Raw genomic sequence first — 10,916 nt, forward strand, 5'->3', positions numbered from 1 at the left:
AGTAAAATTTACAAAACCTTTTAGAAAACAGTAAAAAGAATAGTAGTTATAGAATTCTTGTTCATTCTGACTTTTCTAAACCTGTCCCATGAACCTGTTTAAAGCATAAGAAAATGTAAAATACAATTCTTGAGGAAAATATAACCAACATTATGTTGCTGAGGATTGAGAATGTATTAATGATTTGACACTATAACTACATTTACTAATAAAGTAGATAATTTATTTTTGTTGTTGAATACTTGCTAGTTAAAAAAAAGCTATACAATCCTATATAATCCTCAGCATTCTGGTAACATTATCTTAAATAAACATGCAAAGATTTTTATAAAATTTTACTGTATATCATTACTTCATCATGTATTTATAAGTAGATATTAGATCCCGAGAACAGATCCCATATAATTAACCTAATTTCTGTTAAAATGCTGCTGAGCTTGTTGCTGATCAATTTCTACTTTTTCTTGGACTTTACTCTCTCATTCCTCATCTTTTTCATCCCTCTCATCATTTTCACTGTGGTTTTGACAATACAGTTGTAAATTTCTCCTGATGTGTCTTCAGTTTATTTAGCTTTGTCTTGTACCCCACAATGGTAATTTAGGTCTTCACATAGGCTTTTACTTTACATCTGATAGTAGCACCAGGCTGACTTCAAAGTGTACATTATTTTTTTCACTTAATCTTCTGAATACTGTTTTAATATCAAAATCTCCAAATTCTGCTCCTTTCATTGTTAGCTGAACTGCACCAGAGGAAAACTACATGTGCTTATAATGAGCAGTTTTCTTCTTACATTAAAGCTATTCAATTTTCCTCTTGATTTATTGTTTTCCTCCTGTACATGACAACATCCAGATTTAGGTTGTCACTGGGGTGCTTCTGTGTGGAGAACATATCTCTACAGGAAATGCTTTCAATTTCAGCTGTTCCATCAGAAGTTGTGCACCTGGTATCTTCTGATACTCCTTTAAAATTAGTTTTTCTGGACCTTCCATTGTGACTTTTCTTTTTTACTTTTGGGACATGAGAACTACAGATCATGCTCATTGAAATTTCCTCCTAAATTATCTGATCCAGAATTATGTGCAGTTTTCTTATGTTTTGCACAATAAATCATGTAAATTCCACGTTTATGTCTTTCTCCTTTATGAGCTCTATCATGCAAAGCACAGTGGTAGTGTAATGTCCTGTGACATGTTTTCACATTTCAAGCAATTGTTTCTCCAGGACAGTGGCCCAAAGAACACATCAACCTGATCTCTTTTAATTTCCTTTTGGACATCTTCAATAGAGATTCCACCAAGACACTCATTTTAAGACTGTGATGATACTAAAGAAGCATGCACTTATCACCATCTTTTGGTGTTCTGATATTACTATCTGTCCACATTTCTTTTCTCCAATTGACTTACAAAACACACATTTCAGATATCTTGCAGGCCCCTTTGTTCTTTTCAATTAATCTTGACATAATTTGTAAATTGCCTTTAGATATGACACTTAAAATTTCAAGAAATGTAGCTTTTCCCAGAGGTGTTTGCTAGAGAGAAGTGCCAAAGGGATTGAAGAGAAAGCAATGGGTCTGCATTCTCTGGTTGCCCCTCAGAGTGGGGCTCGGTCACAAGAGTTTGTTACCTTTCACTCGAGGAGAGGAGAAATTGGCTTGATTTATTTTATTTTATTTTATTTGAAAGAGTAAAAACACAGAAAACAAAACAAAAAAAATGAGTCATGCAAACAACAACTACAAAATCAACAAAAACCCAAAACAATAAAAATGTATGCTTTTAACCGGGATAGGAATTTTTTTTATATTTAAGAGGAAAAAGAGAAAAACACAAAACAAAACAAAGCAGTGTAAGGTTACACATAATACAGAACTACAAAAAAAAAAACATAACAGTAAGAAATCACCTGTTAATAGATTACATATTATCATCTTGGAAATAGTTGCTCAAATCACAGTATCAAAGAATACAAAGTAGACATTCAAACAGAGAGACTGCAAACAGCTGTGTTCAATGATCCAAAAACATTAATATAGTCAGCTATTTAACACCCCTAAACACACTTGCTGTTATATCTGTTAGAGCTCTTTTTTTTCCTCCCTCTCTTTTTTACAACAAAATTTACACATTTTGGATTTTATTACTCCTTAGTTCTTATTACTTTTTTGGGGGGGGAGAGAATAAAGTCAAATATGGCAAAACAAAGCTGTAAGTCAAAACCAAGGATAGACATAGCACATGATGTAGAACAGAGTACAAGGTTATTAACAATGGTTATCAACGTTGTCTCTTGTTTCCTTAAAAGGAATTGTCTATCTCATTAGATATTATAAAGTTGGACAAAACAGTGGAGAACAAGACCAATAAAACTTAGGCATTGTGAACATTACAGGACTTCCAAAGGAGACAATAGTCAAACCAGAATGGGCATCTTTGTGAATCTTATTGCCTTCAAATTAGTTGCCTATACCCTCAGACTTGCTACTATCGCACAGAATGGAACAGAGTCTAATCAGTCAAAACAAGATCGTGGGAGTATTACAGGACTTCAAAACAAGTTAATAGGAGATCGAAAAGAGTTACTATTATATATCCTAATTTTTTAAATTTTTCCGTTAATTAAAATAAACATAAGAAATAGCTAAATAATTTTTTTAAAGAATAGTAGTTACCATAGTGTCTGTCTTTTTCCTTAAAATATTTGGATAAAACTTCATATACTATAGCTTCAAATATTTCCGGGATAGAAATTTAACAATGGTTGTAATAATGCATAATGTAGTCTTCCAAATAGTTGCTTAGATTCCCAGATAGAGATATACAGGCTGATGTAATCATATAATTATTAACTGTTCTTTTCCAAGAATAAATAGAATTAGTAGTATAGTAATCTTAGCTATTTTATGTGCATATGAGTGAATTTATTTCTTTTTCTTTTTCCTTCCTTTTCTCCTTTCCCTATCTTATTTATTTTTACTTTGCATGGAGTTTCCTTCTGTTATAAGTATTTAGCCTAATATTAATCTTTAATTTTCCTCAGGTGTTTACTCAATGAACTGGTGCATTTTAAGAAGATAAAACATTTTCTTCAGTTCCTTCAACATTAAATCTAATATCATTTCATTTTTAATTTTAATAGTTTCCAAGAAATAGACTACTAAAGGTATTTCATGTTTTGGTATACATCAGATCTCTAAAACTTGCAAAGTTCTAAAGGATAGTCTAGAAAAAACAATGAAAATTACAATTCCAAGAATTCCAATAGCATGATTCCACCAGACAACAGAATCAATTCAATAAAAGGAAAAGAAAGAAAATCAACAACAGAAAAATAATACAGCAAAGATAATTTAATGCATATCAGTTATTACCCTCAATGGTAATGATAGCAATTCAAAAATCAAAAACAAATTGGATAGTGTGGGATAATTAAATTTTCATGATCCCCAGACCATAAACCATGTTCTACTCACCTCAGCAATGGCCACAGTCTCACCTTGGACTCAGGATCAAGTACACATGGTACAGTAGCTTTCCAGGATTCCTATTTACATTTCTCAATTCTGCAACTCTCCAGGAAGCACTTCCCAGATTTTAGGTCACTGGATGCTTGTGAAATAACTCATGTATATTTCTTTGGAAAAATATACCATTAAGTTGTCAAATACAATGAATGGGAAAAAAATCACCTTTCAGATACTCTCAGAGTACCATCCATTCAATTGGTAAAAATCTGGTATGTGCAGACCCTTCAAGAATATCTTGGTTTTAAAGGCAAAAGTGCTGAAGATTCCAAAGCTATTTATGAAGTATGTTTTCCCTAGGATAGAACATGGTGCCTTCCCTTGTAGAGTATATCCCTGGAATGTCACCATCACACCTTATAAATACTGTAATATTGATCCAAAACTAATACAATGACATCATTCTCTCAATGAACCAAGATGTGACTGAATACAGAGAGAATTTTAAGGTGTATCCTGTCGTCAACCAGAATGTTCAGTATTTTTGACTGATTCTACATGAGTAGCATTTAAATTAGATTATTGAATCAACAGAATTATTTGGGGGCAAAGAAGTCCATCTCATCAAAAACATATTGGCATCATTGTCAAAAGCTGGGAAAATGGTAGATCAATAAACAGTAAATTAAAGAGCCTCTCTGAAAGAAACAGCTCAGATGCTGGAAAAGCATCATGGAGAGAGCAAATGGAAGATGGATCATCTCAATACAGGAAGAAACTAAAGGGGAAAAAAAGAGAAAAATATGGAAGGCAGGCTGTAGCCACACATGCTCTCACCAGAGCTGGCCCCGCTGTGTGTGAAACACCCTGCAATCTGAAACTGCAGGGTCACAGTGAAGTTGGGGGTGGGAGACTCCAAGGACCTTGGTGAGAGGATGCATTCATTGAGGGGAGAGGTGGAGCAGAGAAGAGCAGTGGCTCAGAGATCTTTGTGGCTCAGATATCTTCACTGGCTGGCAGTGAGTGCAGGGAACTCAGTCATGCTGTGGGAAAGGCTGATTGGTTGGGTGTTATTTTGGAGTCAGGCAGGACAGGCTTGGAACCAGAACTGAAATGTCTTCAGTCAGTCACTCCTAGAGCAGAGCAGATTGGTGAGAATTCCTTGGACTGAATCCTGCCCCATGTGTGATACAGTAGCCAAAGAAGGGGTCTCCATTAAGCTCTCCATAACTGGCCAATCCATGTGGTACACACTAGTGTGGTAAAGTCTTCCAGTGGTTGATAAGCTCAGAAGGGAGTGACTAGCCTGCCCTCCCCCGATTTATTTCAGTGGTCACTAGCAGACTGAGAAGTGCAGCATTCAATAGCCAGAACACATAGGAGTAATAATAGCCAGAACACAAAGTGCCAGAAGCCCCCACAATACACTTGTCTGGAAGAAACCAGAAACATGACAAGAGAAGAAACAAAAGGAATTCTACAGCCCCCAACTCAAACAAAAGTGGCCCAGGAGAAATAATCACAGGAGAAATTTGGGCTTGCACACCTGCAGTTTCTGAAGAAGAATCATCTGACATAAAGAAATACCTTTCTGACACTGTAAAAGAACACAAATCAGAAATAATAATACAAGTAAAAGAAGATATAAGAAAAATAATAAAAGGAATACTAAGCACCTCATAAGAAGACGGAGATGTAAGAATAGAGGAGCAGAAGAAAGGAGAGAAACCTTTGATGAAGTATACAAAAAAATCTCGAATACATGAGATGATTCAAAGAGATTACCAGGAAAGTTAAAACTCCATTGAAAGCTGGAAAAATTGCTTGAAGGAATCTAAATATGCGCCATCATATTTGAAGACAAGTTTGCAAGATGTGATTATGAAAGAAAATGTTTCTCAAAAATAACAAAGAACCAGGAAGGAACAATTGAAATGCTAGATAATGACAAGAGGATCTATAATTTAAAAACAAATATGTGAGTGAAGAAGCAGGGGTAAACACCAAAGAAATAAAAAGACTATTTGCCAAAATAGCTAAAGAAAACTTCCCAAGCATAGGAAAAGAGAATGGTATTCAGATAAATGAAGCAAACATAACTACAGCCAGCTAAAACCAAATAAATCTACACCCAGACATATAATGATCCCAGAAATTCAACACAAGAAGGAATGTTAAAAACTGTCATAGAAAAGAAATAGATCACCTATAAAGGAAAACCCATCAGAATCATGACAGACTTCTAGACACAAACCATCAAATCCAGAAGAGCTTGGAGTGAAGTAATCCAAGCCCTGAGAGAAAATAACCTCCAACCCAGATGGATGCACCCTGAAAAATCATCTCTCAAAATTAATGGAAAATAAGATACTTTCATGACAAAGAGAACCTGGAGGAGTTTGCAGTCATCAATCCAGCCCTACAAAAATACTGGAAGTCAATCTAGAAAGAGATAAAAATACCATGATTTCAGGTTCAGAGACAGAGAGGGCTGTCTGAATGAGGCAGAGAGTGGAATGCAGGGGAAAAGTAGACAACTAATGGCAGAAAAATAGCATGGCAGCAATGAAGCAGAGAAGGTTGGACATAATTGCAAACATGGGTGGCCTTGATATACTAATGAAAAGAAATACAGGCAGAGTATATCAGGAGACAGGGTCCATAAAAATGCTCTACATAAAAAATATAATTATCCTGAAAGTGTTTTTATGGACTCAAAGTCAAATATGAGAAAATAATGCTTTATGTGACAAGGAATCAGAAAAAATTTGGGTTAGCTGGCCTTTCAGCTGCATATTGGTTGGAAAGACATAACATTTTTATACAAAGGAGAACTACTCAGCTATGAGGAAGGAAAACCTTGATGCTCTTATAGGTAAATGGATACAACTTGAGACCAAGCTCATGGGTAAAAGGGTTCAGAACCACTTAGATAAATAGTGGGTTGCTTCCCTAATTTAAAAAACTAAAGGAGTCAGTGGGATACAAAATGTAAAATGTACCCTGTGAAAGTGAAAGAGGAGGAATGCTCTAAAAAGACAAGGTAGAGGTCATTATTAAGATTGTGTCATGATTTGAAATCCATATTGTTGTCATCACAGAATATAAATTAGGTTGGTTACATTTTGTTCCAGTTCATCTACTTGTACTAGATTGGAGGGCATAGATAGTTATTCCTAGGATGACAGGACATAATATAGTAATCATTTTAAATTCTTTTTAACTTATTCTGAAACCATGTATTGCTTTCAATACCTTGTCTTGACTGAATTTATTTGAATTTAATTTGTTCAGTCACTGTGTTGTTCTGACTGATTTATTGAATCTGTTATATTTGATAGTATCAAGATCGAGAGTATACTCAATTATCCTTAAGACAATAAAATTCACTAGGATACCCATACTGGTTTCACTATTACAGTCTTTGGAAGTTCTATAATGTGTTCAATGTTCTGTTTTTATAGATTTGGTTCTGTACTCCTATGTTCAATTTTATTGTACTTGATGATATTGGAAGTTCTACAATACTTTTTTTGTCTTTTTCTTATTTTATTGGTACCAGGGGTTGAACTCATGACTGCCTGCTTGCAAGGCAGGCGCTTATTCCACTGAGCTAAATCCCTAGCCCCAATATTGGAAATTCTATTGAAGATAACAGGAAATATCATGGCACCCATAGTAGAGCACCTTGTATTGCAGTTTTAGATCATGTAACTATGTCCATTGTTTTGTTTTACATGATCACATTATTTTCTCATTTTGGTTTTATTCTTTTCAAAATAAAAATTTTAAAAATTGCATTGACATAACAAATCCAAACTGTGATGTGTTTGAGGTTCTTAAAAATGGCTATGAAAATGCCAGACATCTATATGATTTGTATTATACTTTCTGGAATTAAAAGTACAAGAACTAAAAGCAAAATTACTAGGGCAACCAGTGGAAGTGCCTCACATACCATAACACCTCTGTCTTGCGGTATTTGAAGTTTTCAGGAGTGCCACTCTACAGCAATGTGCCAATAAATGTGTTTGTCCTCAAATTCATGTTCACACTACACAGTGTAATGAGGATTTTACTGTGAAAATGAGAGCTGTCCCTTTGAGAAAAACAGACAGGCTCAACTATAAGTATTCAATGGCACACCATCCAATCATGCAAACTTCCCAAGCAGCATCCCTGCTTGGTTTTAGTTATCAACTTCCCATAACATATCGTAATGCACATGTCTGTATGCAGCTTCCAAGGGGACCTGAAATTGTATTCCCTAGAGGACTATGACAGAAATGCCATTATTCATCTAAGGCACTATCAACTGAATCAATTAAGAGATTCACAGTGCATAATACAGCTATGTGGAAGCATTGCAGCAATAAACAGGAGGCTGATGACTGGTGTGTCACATACAGAGAACCAAAGGACAAGATGGTGACTCACAGAGCTTAATTCACTTGTGAACCTGGAAAGTGCAAGGGTGGTTTTAGTGCTAAATTTGGAAGAGATGTCTTTCAGAATTATATAATAGCAAACACTTCATGTGTCATCCTCAAAGTAAAAGTAACTCTTTGGGTGGAATGAATGTAAACTGAATTTTATTTGTGCTTGCTAAACTTCCTAAAGCATAAAATTATACCTATTTTACATTTACATTTTCACAGTTAATTGAACATATTTTTAAATAACTGTAGTTTTAGTCAACTTAATGTTTTATTATAGAATTCAGAAATATTGAGGTATTTGGATTTACATTTTTAAACATGTATATTTCATTCATGTCTGCTAGAAACATTTGCTAAATAATACTCAGTAGATTTCTGCTATTTGGAGTTCTGCCATCATTTAATTGGTACTGATGAGATGCTCTTCATATTTATCAGTCACCAACTACAAGTAAAGCAGACAGACTTGTAGGTATAGAATTAATTCCCTTTCCGTTTCTATATGCGTTGTCTTACCTTTGAATTCATTTAATTGTTGCAAAGTTTTATTGAAATAGATGTTAACAAATAGTTTCCTTTAGTTCTAAGCTAACATAATGGCACACTGTTGCAACTATGCTTGTAATTAATGCAAGAAAAACAAACTAACAGCTGGTAAATTATAGAGAATAATTTTAGGACACAGAAAAAAGTCCACAAAACATATCCAATCAGTTGCCAAGCTTACATGTGGGAACATTCAAAACTGATATAAATTTATGGGATCCACTCCAGATATATTCATTTAGAATCTCTACAACTTGAGCAGAGGGATTTCAATTTTTAAAATCTTTGCAGTGCGAGTCTGATTTTTAGCATGATTAGAAATGCTCTTTAAAAAATCTGAATAGTGGTGATATTGCATTTGATGAAGTAACAATGAGATCTTAAATTTTGGTTTCCTTTTACTTAAATGCCATGTTTCTAGATTCATAAGAGATAAACTGAACTAAGTCTTGGTGCAGTTAGAGAAATAATGAGAAACAGGAAAACAAAGTACTTCAGTATACTTGTTTATGTATCAATGGTTCTCCTTATTTTTATCTTGAGAGGCAATGAAATACATACACTTTTTAAGCAGACTCTTATCAGGGAATCTCAATTTGTGGTAATTACAAAAATTCTTGGCATATGAACAGTAATTTGTAGTTTATATGTATTTTGAGATATGATTGTAAAGTTATTGGTCTTCAAAACAGGTGAGAAGGTGGTATCATCCTGACTTTCAGGATGAGAGTGACTTTTAAAGTGAGTGATAATTGTGAGTAGGTTGAGCCAGAGCCTAAGTGGTCCCCCACATTGACATCATCAATGGGCAAGTGCAGGAACCTACAAATTTCATATCTCAGCTTCAAGAATGGCAGGGAAATTTCCCAAAACTCTAAATTATATATATATATATATATATATATATATATATATATATATACTAAATTATTGCACAAAGTCCAATAAATATGTACAATTTTTTAAAGTCAACTCATGCACAGCACAAAACTGATTTCTCGTGATTGTCAGGAAAAAATCATACAAGAAAGTTAAATGAGTGTTCATCCTAATCCTCATTTAACTGATAAGGATCATGAGATTCAAAGATTTGTCAGTGGCTCAGGGCTTCAGAGCTAATCTGACTCAATGCTGAAAAATGTACCTTATATCACCTACTATTCCTTAGCATGAATTCTGTGGAAAATAACAGAACATGTTCATGCTTGACTTTAGTTCAGTGCATTAATTTTTTAACTTTAAATTATATTTTCTTGTAATGATGAAATGCTTTAAAATCCTTTGAATGAAAATACTCTTTTCTTAATTAGACATTTGTGCAGCTAAGCTTAATATTTTTACCTATGTGCCTTTCTTATGCAAGAAAATTAGTACACACACACACACACACACACACACACACACATATTCCAACAATGATGTTTTTAAGTAAAAGGTGAAATTGGGTTTGTTTTTTTTGATGTTTTAGAATTAACATCACTTTAATTTTTTTTATTGTGGAAATAGACAAAAATTATCCTGGGAAATATTTTTTCCTGGCTGGTTTTAAATCACTGAGCTACTTGAAATGACTTCAGATTTGTATGTGCACAGTTTGTCTACCAGCATTAATGTTAAGCAATATAGATTTTTAAAAAAATATATTTTGGAATTCAAGAAGTGGACACTGATTTGTATAACCTCAGAAATTAATAAATATACATGCAATAATGGCTCAAGAGAGCTACCTGCAGAGTTAAGCTGTGAGGAAAATCAGATTTTATTCTTCTACCTACAGGCAGTCTGAAAATAGATGAAATATCAGCAAATACCTAAAGGGGTGGACAAATTGTATATAGGATATAAGGGTGGGGTACACCTTTAAAGAATGTCAAAAAATCTAGATAAAATGTTTGAGTTTAAGACTGTGGGAACAATCAATATAGGTCAGTACAAACAACTGGTATCAGGGGACTGCAGGATGACCTTATACCTATATTAAACTTTTCAGTGCCCTTGCTTCGTGTTTACCAGGGGCAAGCCACTCCCAGTATTGGAGAGAGTTCTTTGTTTGTATTGGACAGCTCTTTGTCTCACTCAGGTCACTTTCAGGTCAGTTCTGAAAACATCAACATTATTTTATAAAGAAACAGCAAAAATATTCTGTACTTTACTTAAAGTGCTGGCTACTTTTGAGGTCTTCCTATGTAATATTGCTCCTTTTATGGGACAGTAAAGTTTTTACATCAAGTTATCAAAGTGTAGGTCTACCATATTATTTTGTAAAATGCCTTTCATATGGCAATAAACTGGAAACATGCAGCCACCCTAATATTGGGAATAAACTTGGTCAATTTAGTGTTTTTTTAAAGAAGTAATTGGGTTAGAAATACAGCTCAGTGGCACAGCACCTGTCTGGTAAGCACAAGATACTGAGTTTGATGACTTCACATGCAAAAACAAACAAACAAACAAAC

The 10,916-nt window shown here is 34.2% G+C and overlaps 2 pseudogenes; one reads left to right on the top strand and one right to left on the bottom strand.

Moving 5' to 3' along the window:
* Positions 1–410: 410 nt before the first annotated feature.
* LOC100731781 (PHD finger protein 6-like) lies at positions 411–1,422 on the bottom strand (annotated as a pseudogene).
* A 157-nt stretch (positions 1,423–1,579) lies between these two features.
* On the top strand, positions 1,580–7,921 carry LOC101788520 (pyruvate dehydrogenase (acetyl-transferring) kinase isozyme 1, mitochondrial-like; annotated as a pseudogene).
* Positions 7,922–10,916: the final 2,995 nt, after the last annotated feature.

The sequence above is a fragment of the Cavia porcellus genome, unplaced genomic scaffold (assembly GCF_034190915.1).
Source record: "Cavia porcellus strain 051 isolate PalLab524CR breed Dunkin Hartley unplaced genomic scaffold, mCavPor4.1 scaffold_7, whole genome shotgun sequence".
Taxonomy (NCBI): Eukaryota; Metazoa; Chordata; class Mammalia; order Rodentia; family Caviidae; genus Cavia; species Cavia porcellus.